The sequence below is a fragment of the Lipotes vexillifer genome, unplaced genomic scaffold (genome assembly GCF_000442215.2).
Source record: "Lipotes vexillifer unplaced genomic scaffold, Lipotes_vexillifer_v1.1 scaffold2315, whole genome shotgun sequence".
In the NCBI taxonomy this organism is placed as follows: Eukaryota; Metazoa; Chordata; class Mammalia; order Artiodactyla; family Lipotidae; genus Lipotes; species Lipotes vexillifer.
The window spans coordinates 946,662-961,388 of NW_006792404.1; the positions used below are offsets into that span (position 1 = coordinate 946,662).

Below are 14,727 nucleotides of genomic sequence, written 5' to 3' on the forward strand. Positions count from 1 at the left end.
TATTATTGTTTCCGTTTCATAGAGAAAAAAGGGAGTTTGTTTGCAATGTGGCTACAATAATTCCTCCCACTCCCATACTCATGCTTTTCTGCAAAGTGACTTTGCCTTTCCTCCCCAAATGAGGTAGAGTTTATTTTTCCACTCTTTGAATCTGGGCTTGGCCATGAGACTTTCTTTGGCCAATGGGACATGACAAATGTGAGCAGAGGTTTGAAAGTGTTGCACATGGATTTGCTTTCTTTGGGTTGTGGTTACAACACTGAGACCACTGTGTGAACAAGCCTAAGCTAGCCTGCTGGAACGGTGATGGGGCGGAGAACGGCGGTGCCCCAGACAAACATGTAAATGAGACCATCTTAGACCAGGCAGCTCCATCTGAGCCACTGTCTGACTTAGCTAAATGGGTGACCCCATAGAGACCAGAAGAATTGCCCAGTGGAACCAAGTCCAAATTGCTGACCCACACAATAATAACCAAAAAAAAGTTATTGTTTCTAGCCTACCAAGTTTTGGACTGCTTTGTTACACAGCAATAAATAAATGATAGCTAGAGAGAGGTTCAGAGAATTGCTCATAACCTCACAGGAAGTAGTGTTGGAGCTGGGATTCCAACTATTAACTGCACTATCTATTCGCTTGCCAGTGTGTACGCTAATTCCTCCAAAGTGTCCCAGGAGAGGCACTGTCAAGGTTAAACTATATGTGAGTGAAGAATGCATGATCGCACACTTAGCGACGATCCAAACTTAGGGAGACAGTTCTCTCAGAGGAACCAGATACGTGGCAATGCGGTTTGCTTGTTAAATAGAGCAATGTCTTATAAAGTCCCTAGCCAAAAAATAGGTTTGCCCTAGATTTGGAAAAAACCTCTGACCCACTTTTTTCAGCCTCTAGAAAATGAAATACCTTTTTTCAGAAGCCTTTTTCCATCCTTTTAAAGACATCTCCAGACAATCACGTAGATCTGAGCTGAAGAGTGGCCCTGGTCCTTTGGCTCTCGGGCGGCTGGGCAGGGTTCCTCTGGGGTAGCTGGAATGGTAGCACAGGGGGGCAAGAAGAATGGTGAGCTCTGTAATCATGATAGGTGTATCCTAAAGAATCACAGGTAATTGTGCATTTGTTTATTTTTGATAGGGATTAAAATAATAAGTGGGAACTTCAAGGGACCGTATAAGGCAGAAGATGCAGGGGCAAACTCCATCTTGGCCTTAAAATTTCATCTGGACCTATAGCTTGTTGAAGAATGGTCATGGAGTCATCAGCACTAATGTCTGATGGAGCCTAGATCCTCTCTGAGAAGCCAAGGATACCACGTGTTCAGTGCAAGTGTACTGAGGGGTTAGGATGTGCAAAGAACAGTAGGCGTTCAGACAAACAGCAAGCCGAGTATGTGTGTGCTGGGTGTGCAGTGAACCCTGGGTTGGACACAGAAGGCTTGAGTCCTTGGATGAGACTATCTACCCCTCAGTAGGTTTCTGGAGGGTAACCTCATGCCAAAGATTTCAGTAAACCCCACTAGTGTGAACTAGTTTTTCTATCAGCACAAATAAAACCTAACTAGAAAGATAAATCTATTACCCTGGAAATGTTAAAGATATTAAAAAACTAGAAATAGGCTTATGGTTAGACCATTCTCTGATGTGAATTCCGTGGAACATTGGAGAAATGGGAAAAGCATGGTCTCTGGGTCAGAGTGAACTGAGATCATATCCTGGCTACAATATCATGTGATGTTGCGACTATGGGTCTTTGGAAGTAACACAACTGTTATGATTGTGAGCACTGGATAATGTAATGTCTGTTATATGCTTAGTACACTGCCTGGTTCCTTCTGGGTCCAAAATATGTGTCAGTTCCTGAGTATGGTCTAATTTTTTTAAAGATTAACCCAATATTTACATATTATTTTTTGAACAGCAGAAATTAAACGCTCTTGGGGGGAAGGGAGAGGAACATATTTGAAAGCAAATCTTTATGCTACAACATGGATGAACCTTGAAAATATTACGTTAAGTGAAATAAGACACAAAAGTACAAATATTGCATGATTCTACTTACACGAAGTACCTAAAATGTCAAACTCATAGAAACAAAGTAGACTAGAGGTTACAGGGGCTGCAGGGAGGAGGGAGCGTTATTGTTAAATGGGTACAGAGTTTCTTTGGGGGATGATGGAAAATTTCTGAAAATAGATCGTGGTGATGGTTGCACAACACTGTGAATGTACTTAATGTCACTAAATGATACAGTTAAAAATGGTTATTAAAATGGTAAATGATGTATATTTTACCACAATAAAAACACATAAAAAATTTAAGCAAATGTTTGTTAAGCTTTGCATAAATGCTAAGCACTTTCCTATGTGTCACTGAGGATATAAAAAACAAAAAGCCTCCAAATCTAGGAAGATAGTGTCAAGTCAGCTTGGAAGGTTAGCTTTGAATGTTCAGTACTTCTTTTTTTTTTTTTTTTTTAAATATTCATTCTCTTTGTCATCATCTCCATAACAGGTTGAATGAGAATTGATGGATTGGAAAGCAGTTGGCTCCACCTCTGAGCTTAGAGGTCAAGCTCTGAAAGAGGTTGAACTTTATCCATCCTCTCACTGACTGCACTGGGATCCATGTTACCCTAAGCTGGAATACACATGTGGAAGAACATGGCCACTAGATTGTCTGAAAAGGCATAAAAGTTACATATTATACAAGAGGTAAAAGTACTGGTGACTATGTCAAGATTCCTGTAATTGTGACAAGAAAACCCACTCAATCTGGTTTATGCAAAAAACAAAAATGAAAACAAAAACAACAAACAACAAAAAACAAGGGAACGTATGGGCTTATGCAACTGACTTAGTCCTGGCCTTTTAAGAGGCTTGATCCACGGCTCCCGTGACGTCACTAAGGACCCAGGTACTCCCTCCCCCTATCCTGCCCACCATATCGCTGCCTTCTTCAGACTCCACAGGATGGAACTCAGTAACTCCAGGCTCATAGCTCCCACTGGCAAAACACCTGAAGCAATTCCTTATATCTCACACTACATCACCCAGCAGAAAATAGTCTCCTTTGGGGAGCTCTCAGGAAGAGAAAGGGAACTTCTTTTTACTAGAAGTTCCAGCAAACACCTCTTCACATCTCACTGGCTCTGAGTGGGTCACATGCCTATCTCCGAGCTAATCACTGTGACCAGGGAGATGCAGGTGCCCACTGGCTTAAGCTGGGGTTGGGATCACTCCAGGGCTACACTATAGCCTATAAAGGATGGCTCCCTCTGGAGTTGTACAGAGCCCAGCCGGCATAGCCAATCACAACAGCAATCTGAGAATCTATCTCACCTTTTTGCCAAGAGTATTAATTTCTTGAATGCAAGGACCATATTAGCATCCTACATCTACTAGTAGAGTCTGGAACATAATGGCTGCTCAGTAAGTTCTTACTAAATGAATGAATGATTATATGAATGAACAGAAAACTAGTTAGAAGGCATAAACCTCCCCCAAATGGTGTTCCTGAATTCTACATGCAGTATTGATTTTTCCAATGATTTCTTGATACTGGATGATAACGAATTCTTAAATTTTCAATATTAATAAAGGTGAGGCCAAGCATAGATGAATGCGATTTCAACCCTTTCCTCTATTAGAAGGCAACAGTTTTGTATTTCATATTTGCTGTATCTATGTTGTTAGGAAAATTTAGTCCTTGAAATACAAAACTCCATGAGCAAAAAGCTCTTACCTGGGCCTTCTCTCCTTACTCAACACGGGCAAGACAGACACCGACTCTAATGCTTTTTTGTGAGAGCAGTAGTTAGACTATAAACACTAACTTGGTGTGTATTTTTACGATTATAATTTCTCCTTTTTATGGGAATATAAAACGTATTTTTTTTTTTTTTTTTAAGAAAAGAGCTATTTCTTTCTTTCTTTCTTTCTTTATTATTATTTTTTTTTTTTTGCGGTACGCAGGCCTCTCACTGCCGCGGCCTCTCCCATTGCGGAGCACAGGCTCCGGACGCGCAGGCTCAGCGGCCATGGCTCACGGGCCCAGCCACTCCGCGGCACGTGGGATCTTCCCGGACCGGGGCACGAACCCGTGTCCCCTGCATCAGCAGGCAGACTCTCAACCACTGCGCCACCAGGGAAGCCCTATAAAACATATTTTTAAATATAAATAAATTTTTAATGGAAGTGTATGATGGTGACATGGGAAGTATGTAAATCTGTCACATACGATGTAAGATCATATTTAAATATGCATATTATGAACATTTAAAGCTGCAATGGTTCAAAATAATGTAAGCCTCTCATATGAAACATTTCTTCTCAAATATGAGCCCACTAGCATCTTAAATACAGATTGCATTTTATATATATATATATATATATATATATATATATATATATAACCAGTGGTAAAATATTTTTAATCAAATATTTGTTCTTAAATTTTCTCTCTTAGACATTATTATTCTGTGTACCAAGTTTACTATTTATTTAGAGAAAAACATAAAAATTCCTCAAGCCGCTAATTTTTTTTTTCTCAACGTGAAAACTATCACACAACTGAGAAATACTTTCTCCCCCAGAAACTCTTCCCTAGACTGTCTTTTGTTCTTTTTCTACCTTCTCCCCTTAAACATTCTCATCTTCCCTGACGACTTAACCTGGTATAAGTTAATGGTCCCCAAATCAGTGTATCCAGTCCCAACATCATTCATTAGTGCCATGTAGTTATGTCCAACATCCTAATAGAAATCACCATTTGAATGTTCCCACGACCTCAGATGCTTTGGTTAGTGGCATTACCATCTGCATATTCAACCCAGCTAGATCCCCTGGCACCATCTTGGATTCTTTTTTCTCCATCATCTATCCTTGGCTCCCTTCAGGAACTCAGGTGAATATTCCTATCACATCTGGTTCCATAATATATGTCTCTGTCCATTCTACGGCCAAACGTAAGCTGTTATCACTTTCATGGATGACTGAATTCTCCTTTTTGAAGACAATGATTCTAGTTTCTTACCAATGAAATTGCCATCCAACTTGCCCTCACCCCAAGTTGTATTCAGTTTCTAACTTAATCTGGTTCTTTAAATTTTCCTACTTAGGGGGCTTCCCTGATGGCGCAGTGGTGAAGAGTCTGCCTGCCGATGCAGGAGACGCGGGTTCGGGCCCTGGTCCGGGAGGATCCCACATGCCGCGGAGCAACTAAGCCCGTGGGCCACTACTGAGCCCGTGCTCTAGAGCCCAAGAGCCACAGCTACTGAGCCCACGTGCCACAACTACTGAAGCCCGTGCACCTAGAGCCTGTGCTCCACAACAAGAGAAGCCACCGCAACGAAGAGCAGCCCAGGCTCCCCAGCTCGCCACAACTAGAGAAAGGCCCACATGCAGAAACGAAGACCCAATGCAGCCAAAAATAAATAAATTTATTAAAAAAAAAATTCCTACTTAAAATTCTTCAAAGGCTTCTCATTGCTTTTAGGATAAAGTACATGTTCAGAGATTTTGCAGTCTGGCTCTAACTTACTGTACAATCTCATCTTCTGCTGCTGCCTTCAGCTCTTGCACAAAAGCCTTCAGCTCCAGTCCCATCAAATCACTAATTAGTTTGGGAACACTCACTAGGTCTCCGCCTGGACTGCCTTGCTCACCTTTCTACCCCTGTAAAGTTAATGTGAGTAAAGTCTTTTCTGACTTCCCATCACAATGAATCATCCCTTCCTCTGTACTCCCACAAAACTCTGCTCAGATTGTGCACATCTGGTACCCATCTCCCTGGGTGGATCATGCAGTTCTTGGAGGGAGCAGGAAAGGGAGGACCACGTCTGTTTCATCTTTGCCTGGACAGTTCCTAGCCGGTACCTGGTGGGTAGCATGTACTAAAAAATTGTTTAGTGAATGAATCTTCATTTTGAATGCTCAGAAAGACCTTAAATTTGACCTATAAACTTCCAGAGATAGGAAGAATGGTGCCTACAGATTCACAGAGACGGTATTGACCCCATGTAGTAAAAGCAAGCGTACTGTAAAGTCAAACTGCCGCAGAGTTAGCCCATTTCGCCACAGTCATTTCTCTGTCTTTTAAGAAATGTCTAATTTGAGATCCCTTTCACGTGCTTCCCTTCTAAGGTTTAATGTACGTAATTAATCTTGACTTGCCTTAATACTGCTAGGAATGTGGCAATGACCTCAGCTAACACTGGCAAAGTGATTAATGTTACATGAACTGGACCTTTTTTTTTTTTTTAAACTCTGGATTCTGAATAAACACATTCATGCAAGAGTCTGTTGCAGACCTTTGCTCAATAGAAAATGTACCATGATTTCAAGGAGTAATGTTTCAGATGCAATAAACAACGTTAACGGAAACATGGCTCTTGTTAAAGAAAAAGCTGTTTCAGGCTAAAGTCCCAGTGATCATAAAAGATATATGATGCAATAAACAAAATGAACCACAGGCAGACAGGTCCATTCGATGACTAACCACTGATTGAATTTTCCAACACTCCTGCACTTTCTGAGAGATAAACTATTCACAAAATGCCCACGTTAAATATAAGGCTGTCATTTCTTTTTCATGTTTCTGGTGAGGTCCAAGAACAGTAGAGGATCCCCACCCCCACTTCCTTCCTTTTCTTTTTTTTTTTCCCTATTGGTTGTTTGTGTTTTTGAACTTTTTATGATGTGGGAAGACTGGCAAACAGTTACTGTGATTGTCAAATGCCTTAAATCAAGAAGAGAAGATGCAATAAAACACAGTTTCCATGGTAACACATTGTAACCTAGTACCTCTGGATTATGAGCCAGCTCACATCTCTGATCACTACTTGTTGACAGGCATAAATTGACCCTAAAAGCATTAATTTTAGAGATAAAACTGGAATGTGGAGCTAAGTTATAATAATGTTTAAACATTTCCAAGGTAGTGGCAGCAAAGCAACACTGGTTATGTCACAATTTAAATAATGTTAATAAACTAAGCATAAACACTTGAAAAATCTACAAGCTTTATCTCTAAAGATGGTTTAACAAATTTGTATACACTCTTGAGGCTGCAAATGGTAGGTGACGCGTTTTTGGTGGGGTTAAAAGAAATTAAATGGAATGATCCATGGATGTTTTAGTGAAAGTATGGTTCCATTATGAAAATGATTCTTAAAAATCTTGATAATAGAGAAGCTCCTAAAACTATCTTAGGACATAAATATACAATGTTTCTGGATATTTCCCAATAGACATAATTTCTTTTTTTAATTAGAAGAGACTCAAATAAAATATGAATTATCATATTAGAATGCTTTCAAACATGCTATTTTTTACACAATCACTTCCACGTTCTCACTAGAAGCACTCACACTTCTGTCATATTTTAAGGTTTAAAAAAAAAAAGGATTGATTGTCTTGCGTATATATAGCTGCCTCTAGCTGGCTTCAGTTATCCATTAACCAGTACAATCAACCATCAAAAGACAACTTTTTTCAAGGCTGTTTGTCACACTTCTAAATATATCTTTATGACAATCAAGAACATCTGATATGATATGATTTAATATGATACGACAATAAAGAATTGGTCGATTTTCTCAACATCTAGACTTGATGTAAAAGCCCACTTTATTTCCCTGGTAACTTCTGAGTTCAACTTCCCCGCTAATAATTTTAAAGTGAGAGTGGAAGAAGCAAGGGAAAGACAGGTGGTCTTTGCTCAAGGCTTGACTTTAACTACCTTGAGCCTCAGGGGGGCAGAGAGTGACCAACAAGCCTTGGTTTCCAATTCTGTACTGCGGGGATTAGACCCCACCCTCCTAAGACTGTTATAAGCATTTACTCAGATGGACGTACACAGGGAGCTTAGAACAGTATTTGGTGCATAGTAAGCCCCTCCCCCATAAAGTAACCTTACCACCACCATCATCACCACCATCATCATCATCACAGTATCTGCCCCCCTCCCAGTGGCTAGCACTGTGCTTCACACCTAGAGGTGCCTAGCAGATGTCCGTTCAATTGAATGAGCCTACTTGTTCAACTGGGTGTTTCTTTTTATGTTGTCCTTGTTGTTTTGTTTGGTTGGTTTTTGGCCGTGCTACGCGGCATGAGGGATCTTAGTTTCCCAACCAGGGATCAAAACTGTGTCCCCTGCAGTGGAAGCGTGGACCACTTAACCACTGGACCACCAGGGAAGTCCCCTCAACTGGGTGTTGTAAGAGAATTTACTGTAACTATTTTTGCTAGAATATGGAACATTTCCCGGAAATTTGACTAGATTCCTTTTATTCATTTGCACCACATCTCTCAGAGATTCACAAAACACCTGTGAAGAGAGCTCACAGAGTTAGGCAAGAATCCTGTCTCCCAGTGTTGCTAATCTGTAGGATGAAACCCTTGGGAACACTGCAGGGAATCTGAACCCCTGTAACATAGGCTTGTGTTTAACCTATTGACCTGGGAAGGGCATGGGTTTAAGAACCCTCCATACTTGCAAGCACTGGCTCAGACATATGCTAGGGACTTTGATTTTCTCTGTTCTTTTCAGCCTAGCTTTTAAAGAATATGACCATTTTAAGAATGAAGAAAGCAATTTGTGACCCTGGATTATATCCACATGGCACTTAAGTTTGTCTAAAAACAATTAAGACCTTGACCTATGCATATCCAGCTCTCAATACTACTTGGCATTCCTTTCTTATCCCTAGTCATTTTCCTTTCACCTTCCCTAATGCATGCCCTCAAATGTATCCACCTTTTTAATCTGACCTCTATCTTTTTAAATCATAGCCAGTGTCCTTGTCCTGTAGACACAGGGAGAATAAAGGATGTCATACAATAGCCTGCTCTCTTTTAACGGCATCCTAACATATGAGAAGTGCCGAAGTCTCATGCTAGGTACATGCAAAGCCATCAATAAATGTTAGTTCCCTAGTTTAAAGGAAGGAGTTTCCTAGCTTAGAGCAAGATGTTTCCTAGTTTAGAGGAAGAGTGTCCCTCTTTCCTCTTTCTAAGGTTAATCCTTCAACCTATACACTGGGTTGGTTCCTACTATCTCCTCTGAGTCCTGGGTCTCTCTGTTGTCCCCATTTGTCTGTTTTCAGGAGGTTCTCTTTCTAATTCCTCCCCATGATGGTCTTTCTCCTCCAATCCTCATCTTCCTGCAGAGTTTCTATTTCAATAAAAACACCATCATTCCATACAGAAATTTAGGGATTAGCTCTGATACACAATGGTCCATCACTGCCCCTCCTGCCCAAATTCAATCCATCTTTGCCATTTTCCTCCATTCCCTTCTCTATCTCCTCTGTCATTGCCCTAGTTCAGCCCATCAGTGGGATGCGGGTTTGTGGTTGAAAAATGGTGGTACAATGCTGCTTTGGTTTGCGCGTTAGTCTTAATTTAGGATACGTTCTGACAGTTTTGGGAAATGAATACATTTAGAATATGGGGGTGCAGAGTTGCAAAGGATTCCTTCATAATTCCACTCTCACTTTTAGGATTATTGCTATGACACTCTCACCTTTGGACAAATAGCCTTGGAAAAAAGTCCCCCATTATAGGAGCTACATTTCCTCTGTAACAACTGTTTAGTGGACAGCAATGTTCCACTAAAGGAACACTATTTTCTTTATGAGACTGATTATTTTCCTTTTGCTTTCTGTGGGTGACAAGGCCCAGGGTGTCATACTTCAGTCTGGCGGATTTCAATACCAAACAAGCTTAACCACCATGGGCTGGCATAGGGAAACAAGAGTAGATTAGTAGCCAACTCACAGCTGCGGTGTTTCTGGGTGACCTAGAGCAGTGTAACTTCAAATTTGGCATGTTTTTACTCACTCTGGAGCCTTCCTTTATCCCAGGGAAGTAAGTACTCGACCCAAAGGGCAGCAGGCAATAGATGAAAGGAAGCTAAGCCTCACCCAGTCAGGTCAGCCAACTGAGTGCTTCATGCTTCCAAGCTACCTTTAAAAAGCTTCTTAGGTATGTTAAAGCAAAATCATCTTTTCTCATTGTGTATTACTACACCCTTTTCATTATGTAAGGGTGTTTGAACTTGGTCTCTACATTATCTATATCACTGAAATGCTGATCATCATGCTGTTGCTTTCTCACATTTTTCCTAAAAGGACACGGTTTTCCTATTCTGGAGACGTTTGGAAGCTTGCAGTAAAGTAAATCAAGGGCCAGGGTATTGTCTAGTTTGCAGGCCAGAGACTCCTGAACTCCAAACTCGCTGTTCTGCTTCCCAGCTCCAATGCCCACTGCTGGCTTCCTAACTTTGACTTGTCCTAGGGAGTATTGAACTGTTGTCCACTGAGCACTCTGGGTAAACCCTACACTTACCTAAAGACAGCATAGGATAAGACATCACCTCCACTCCTTCCATTTAACCTATATTTCTATCTTTGATCTTCCAATGGCTCTGCTACTAGTAACACCGCATTACTCTAATCATTAATTTAAACATTTCTGTGAATCAAAGTTTTCTTTCTGTTTAGAATTCTTTTTTAAAGGACAAGACCTTCCTGTTGTTGATTATTTCCATAGTACCTGGAAAACAGCTGATGCTTATTGAGTGACAGTTGATTTAAATTGCCCTCAATTTATTAACTGACAAGTACATACAAACAGCCAGAATAGAACAGCCAGTCAGCACAATGACATCACATTCCTTCTTTGAATGGCACTTAAAAAAAAAAAAAAAGAATGTGTAGAACTCAATTTGCAATGTCTTAACCCAGCTTTGGAAAACATCCCCACCGTCACCACTAGGAAAAAAAAAATGAGATGGTTGAAATTCAGATCCATCCAGATTAGGCAAGAAAAGGAAGGGCTGCTTTGCTTTCTTGCCCTTGTGCTGCCTCTTTTCATCATTAGTAATTCTATCCCTCTCTTAACTGATCGTGCAGAGACACATTATCTCACTAGCAAATGAATGCACTGTGGAAAAACTCCCCAAATGCAAATGAACAGGAAGGACGTGCTGATAGTGAAATTAAAGGAGCTCCCTTTTCCCCCTCCCACTGCCTGTGGATGGAGCAGTTATGGAGATTCTGAATCAATTCCACCTCTATACTTATTCAAACTTTGTCAAGATAAACCTTTTATCTGATTGTTCTAATACTACAGAGAGGAGATAATTTACATGACAGTAATTATGTTGCTATATTTAGGAGTGTGTTCTCTGCCCATTTCTGGTAACTTGCTTTTATATACAACACTGAATGGGCTTTTCAGAACTTGGAAGGTGTGTGTATGATGCTATTTAAAACATGACAGCTAGAAAGCAGCGCAATATGGGTAGATTCTGCTCACCTCTGTAGCTTTGGGGGAAGATCACAAGAGGAATAATAGCTCTAAAGTTCCCTTTAAACAATGTGTAATACTAGAAGGAAGCTTCTCTAAATTTTATTGGCTTTCTCTTCTCCCCACAAGCAAACGAGTATTTTCATTTTCAATATATTGTATGGAGCTACCAACAGTTTTCTTTTTTTTTTTTAATCTGACATTGATTTATTTTTCTTCATCCCTTAGGTTAAAACAATGAAAAGAAAGAAACTAGTCTGTAGGACCAAACACTTTATATGAAACTTTGACTTCAGAGAGGCTCAAGTAGCATTCTTTCATTTGTTTCATGGTGCTGGTTGGTTTAACCTTTTTTGCCTCATCCAAACACACTGATCTCCCTGCCAGCTGGGAGTCTGCTGGCCCAGCTGCGCTATGTCATGTCAAAAACCCACGGGCCTTCCTTCCTACCTGGTATCCACAGTTCCCAAAGGATTTAGTCAAGATAATACTGCCCCCCATTTTGAGCTGACCTCTGTGTGAGAGTTACCCAGTTTCATCGAATTTTAAGAGTGACTCAAGGATAATATCTTGGGAGGTTATAAAGCTTTACTAAATAGAAAGTCTAGAGTGCCCTGACCCTAAGCCATCTTTCCTCCATCTAAACTCTCAATCCCTAGTGATTCTTAGCCTTCCTAGAACCGCCATGAAGTTGTCCACATTTCATGTCCTCTTTCTCTTTCACATTTCATTTTAGTTGCTGAGCTAAAGTCCTGAAATGGCATTTTCACAAATTCTCCTTTCAGAACTAGAAATAACTATATCTCCTTTAGTCCAGTAAATTACACTACAGTATTGGGTTTTTAAAAATAAATTAAAACAGAAAAAACTTCAATTTAGGCATTCAATCAACGATTTTCTTTATTTTCAATTTTTGTGTAGGGTGGGGACCACGGAAGAGAGGGGAAAAAACCCCCCAAAGTGTAACATTGCAGGAACAGTGTATATTTCATGTATTATAATAGAATTAGCATACTCCCTGATAAATTCCTCAAAACTGTGACCATGTTAGATTTCCAGTGGAGGTGGGAAATCTATAAAGCGGCAGTGCTTTGGAAATCAAACTTCTTTTTACCTGTACTCCATGTGCGCGTGACTTTGAAATGGTGTTTTTATTAACAACGTAGATCTATCGGGAGGCATCCCTGCCGCCTCTGCCCCAGCTCATTCCTCTCTTCCCTGTTTCCATTCCCTTCATCTTAGTCTTCACTCCCCACTTTTTTTTTTTTTCTCATTAAACTTTCTTTTAATGGTTTTCAAAATTCTGTGACAGATTTTTGGTCAAGTTGTTTCCATGAAAAAGTACTGTTTTTTTTAAAACGAATACCTTACACACACAAAAAAAACGGTTCACAAAACATTCTCCTTTCCTCCTGAAGGTTTTACCATGCATTATTATCACTAACTAGTCTTTTACTATTAAACTTAAATGGCCAATTCAGACCACCCATTCTGAGACTGTTCTACCACGATTAAGAGCAGGCTGGCAGGTATTAGGGATAATATTCATTTAGTCTTCTGAGTCTTCCCGGCAGACTTGGTGACTGAACCAGCTCCAGCCACCTTCCTGTCCACCGCTCTGATGACACCTGTGGCAACCGATTGTGTCTTATCTCACAAACAGCAAAAGGGCCCAGAGGCAGATAGGCAGAGAAGCTATCAACACAGGTGGGCTTGTCAGGAACCACATCAACTCAGCAGCATCACCAGATGGCATGAATTTGGGCCCAGAACAACAATCAATCTCCCTCAGCTCAGCAAACTTGCAAGCAATGTGAGCTGTGTGACAATTCAGCGCAGGTGTGTAGCCAGCCCTGATTTGGCTTGGATACTGTTCAGGATCATCACCCAAGCCATGAAGCCAGCTGCTTCCACTGGTGGGTCATTTTTGCTATCCCACCAGCCACACCGCCCATGATGAACATCTTTGACAGACACGTTCTTGACACTGAAGTTCACGCTGTCCCCAGGAAGAGCTTCACTCAAAGCTTCATGGTGCGTTTCAACAGACTTTACTTCAGTTGCCTGGAGCAAAGATGACCACCATGCTAGGGGTGAGAACACCAGTCTCCACTCGGCTGCCAGGGACAGTGCCAATACTACCAATTTTGCAGATGTCCTGGAGGGGCAGAGGCAAGGGCTTGTAAGTTGGATGAGTTGATGGCAGGATGTGATCCCAAGCCTCAAGCAGCATGGTTCCACTGGCATTGCCATGTTCACAGGTGACTTTCCATCCCTGGAACAAGGCACGTTAGCACTTGGCTCCAGCATGCTGTCACCGTTCCAACCCGAAATTGGCACAAATGCTACTGTGTCGGGGTTGAGTCAATTTTCTTAATGTAGGTGCTGACTTCCTTTCTGATTTCCTTGTATCACGTCTGGCCACAGAGTAGCTCAGTGGGATCCATTTTGTTAACACCAACAGTTCGTTGTTTCACACCCAGTGTGGAAGCCAGAGGGGCATGCTGACGGTCTGCCCGTTCTTGAAGATCCCTGCTTCAAATTCACCAACACCAGGAACAACAATCAGGACAGCACAGTCAGCAGGAGATGTGCCTGAAATCATGTTTTTGATAAAGTCTCTGTGTCTTGGGGCATCAGTGATGGTCACAAAATACTTGCTGGTTTTGAATTTCCATAGGGAGCTATCAATGGTGACACCAAGCTCACCTTCAGCTTACAGTTTATCCAAGACCCAGACGGCCATGAAGGAGCCCTTTCCCATCTCAGCAGACTCCTTCTCAAATTTTTTGATGGTTCTTCTGTCAATCCCACCATACTTCTATGTCAGATGGCTAGCAGTGGTAGACTTGCCCGAATCTAGGTGTCCAGTGATGACCATGTTGATAGGGGTCTATTCCTTTCCCATCTTGGCTTAGATTTAGCAGTGGTTTTCATGACATCTTTGTTCTGGCAGCAAACCCAATGCTTCTTCCCTCTTTTTATTTCTTTAATTCCCATTTTTCTCCTTTTGACTTTGCCTTGCCTTCAGTGTGCACATTGGACCTTAGCCCTCGGTGAACTAACACTTAACAGTTTCATGACCCTTAAACCACATCAAGAAAGTCACAAAAGGCTCCTCAAAGGATCGGGAAGAAATACTGCACCTATAAATACACACAGCTGACTTTCTAGGTCTCCTTCAATCATAACTTCAACCTCAAAAAGCAGTTGAAAAGGCCGTCTAATTGTTTACAACATTTGTTAGAACCCTGGATGCAGTTCGGTTTGGAGGTGTGATTCTGATTTGGAAGTTTCCCAGGTGATTCTTGTCCACACCCAAGTCCCCACTGAGATCCTTCCCCAGATACAGCCATTGAAGAACCAGAAATCACAATGAAATGCCATAGTCCATATGAAGCTATTTACACTGTAGGGAA

General features: G+C 41.2%; 1 pseudogene; it reads right to left on the reverse strand.

Annotated features, from left to right (window-relative positions):
• Positions 1-12,853: 12,853 nt before the first annotated feature.
• LOC103090790 (elongation factor 1-alpha 1 pseudogene) lies at positions 12,854-14,216 on the reverse strand (annotated as a pseudogene).
• Positions 14,217-14,727: the final 511 nt, after the last annotated feature.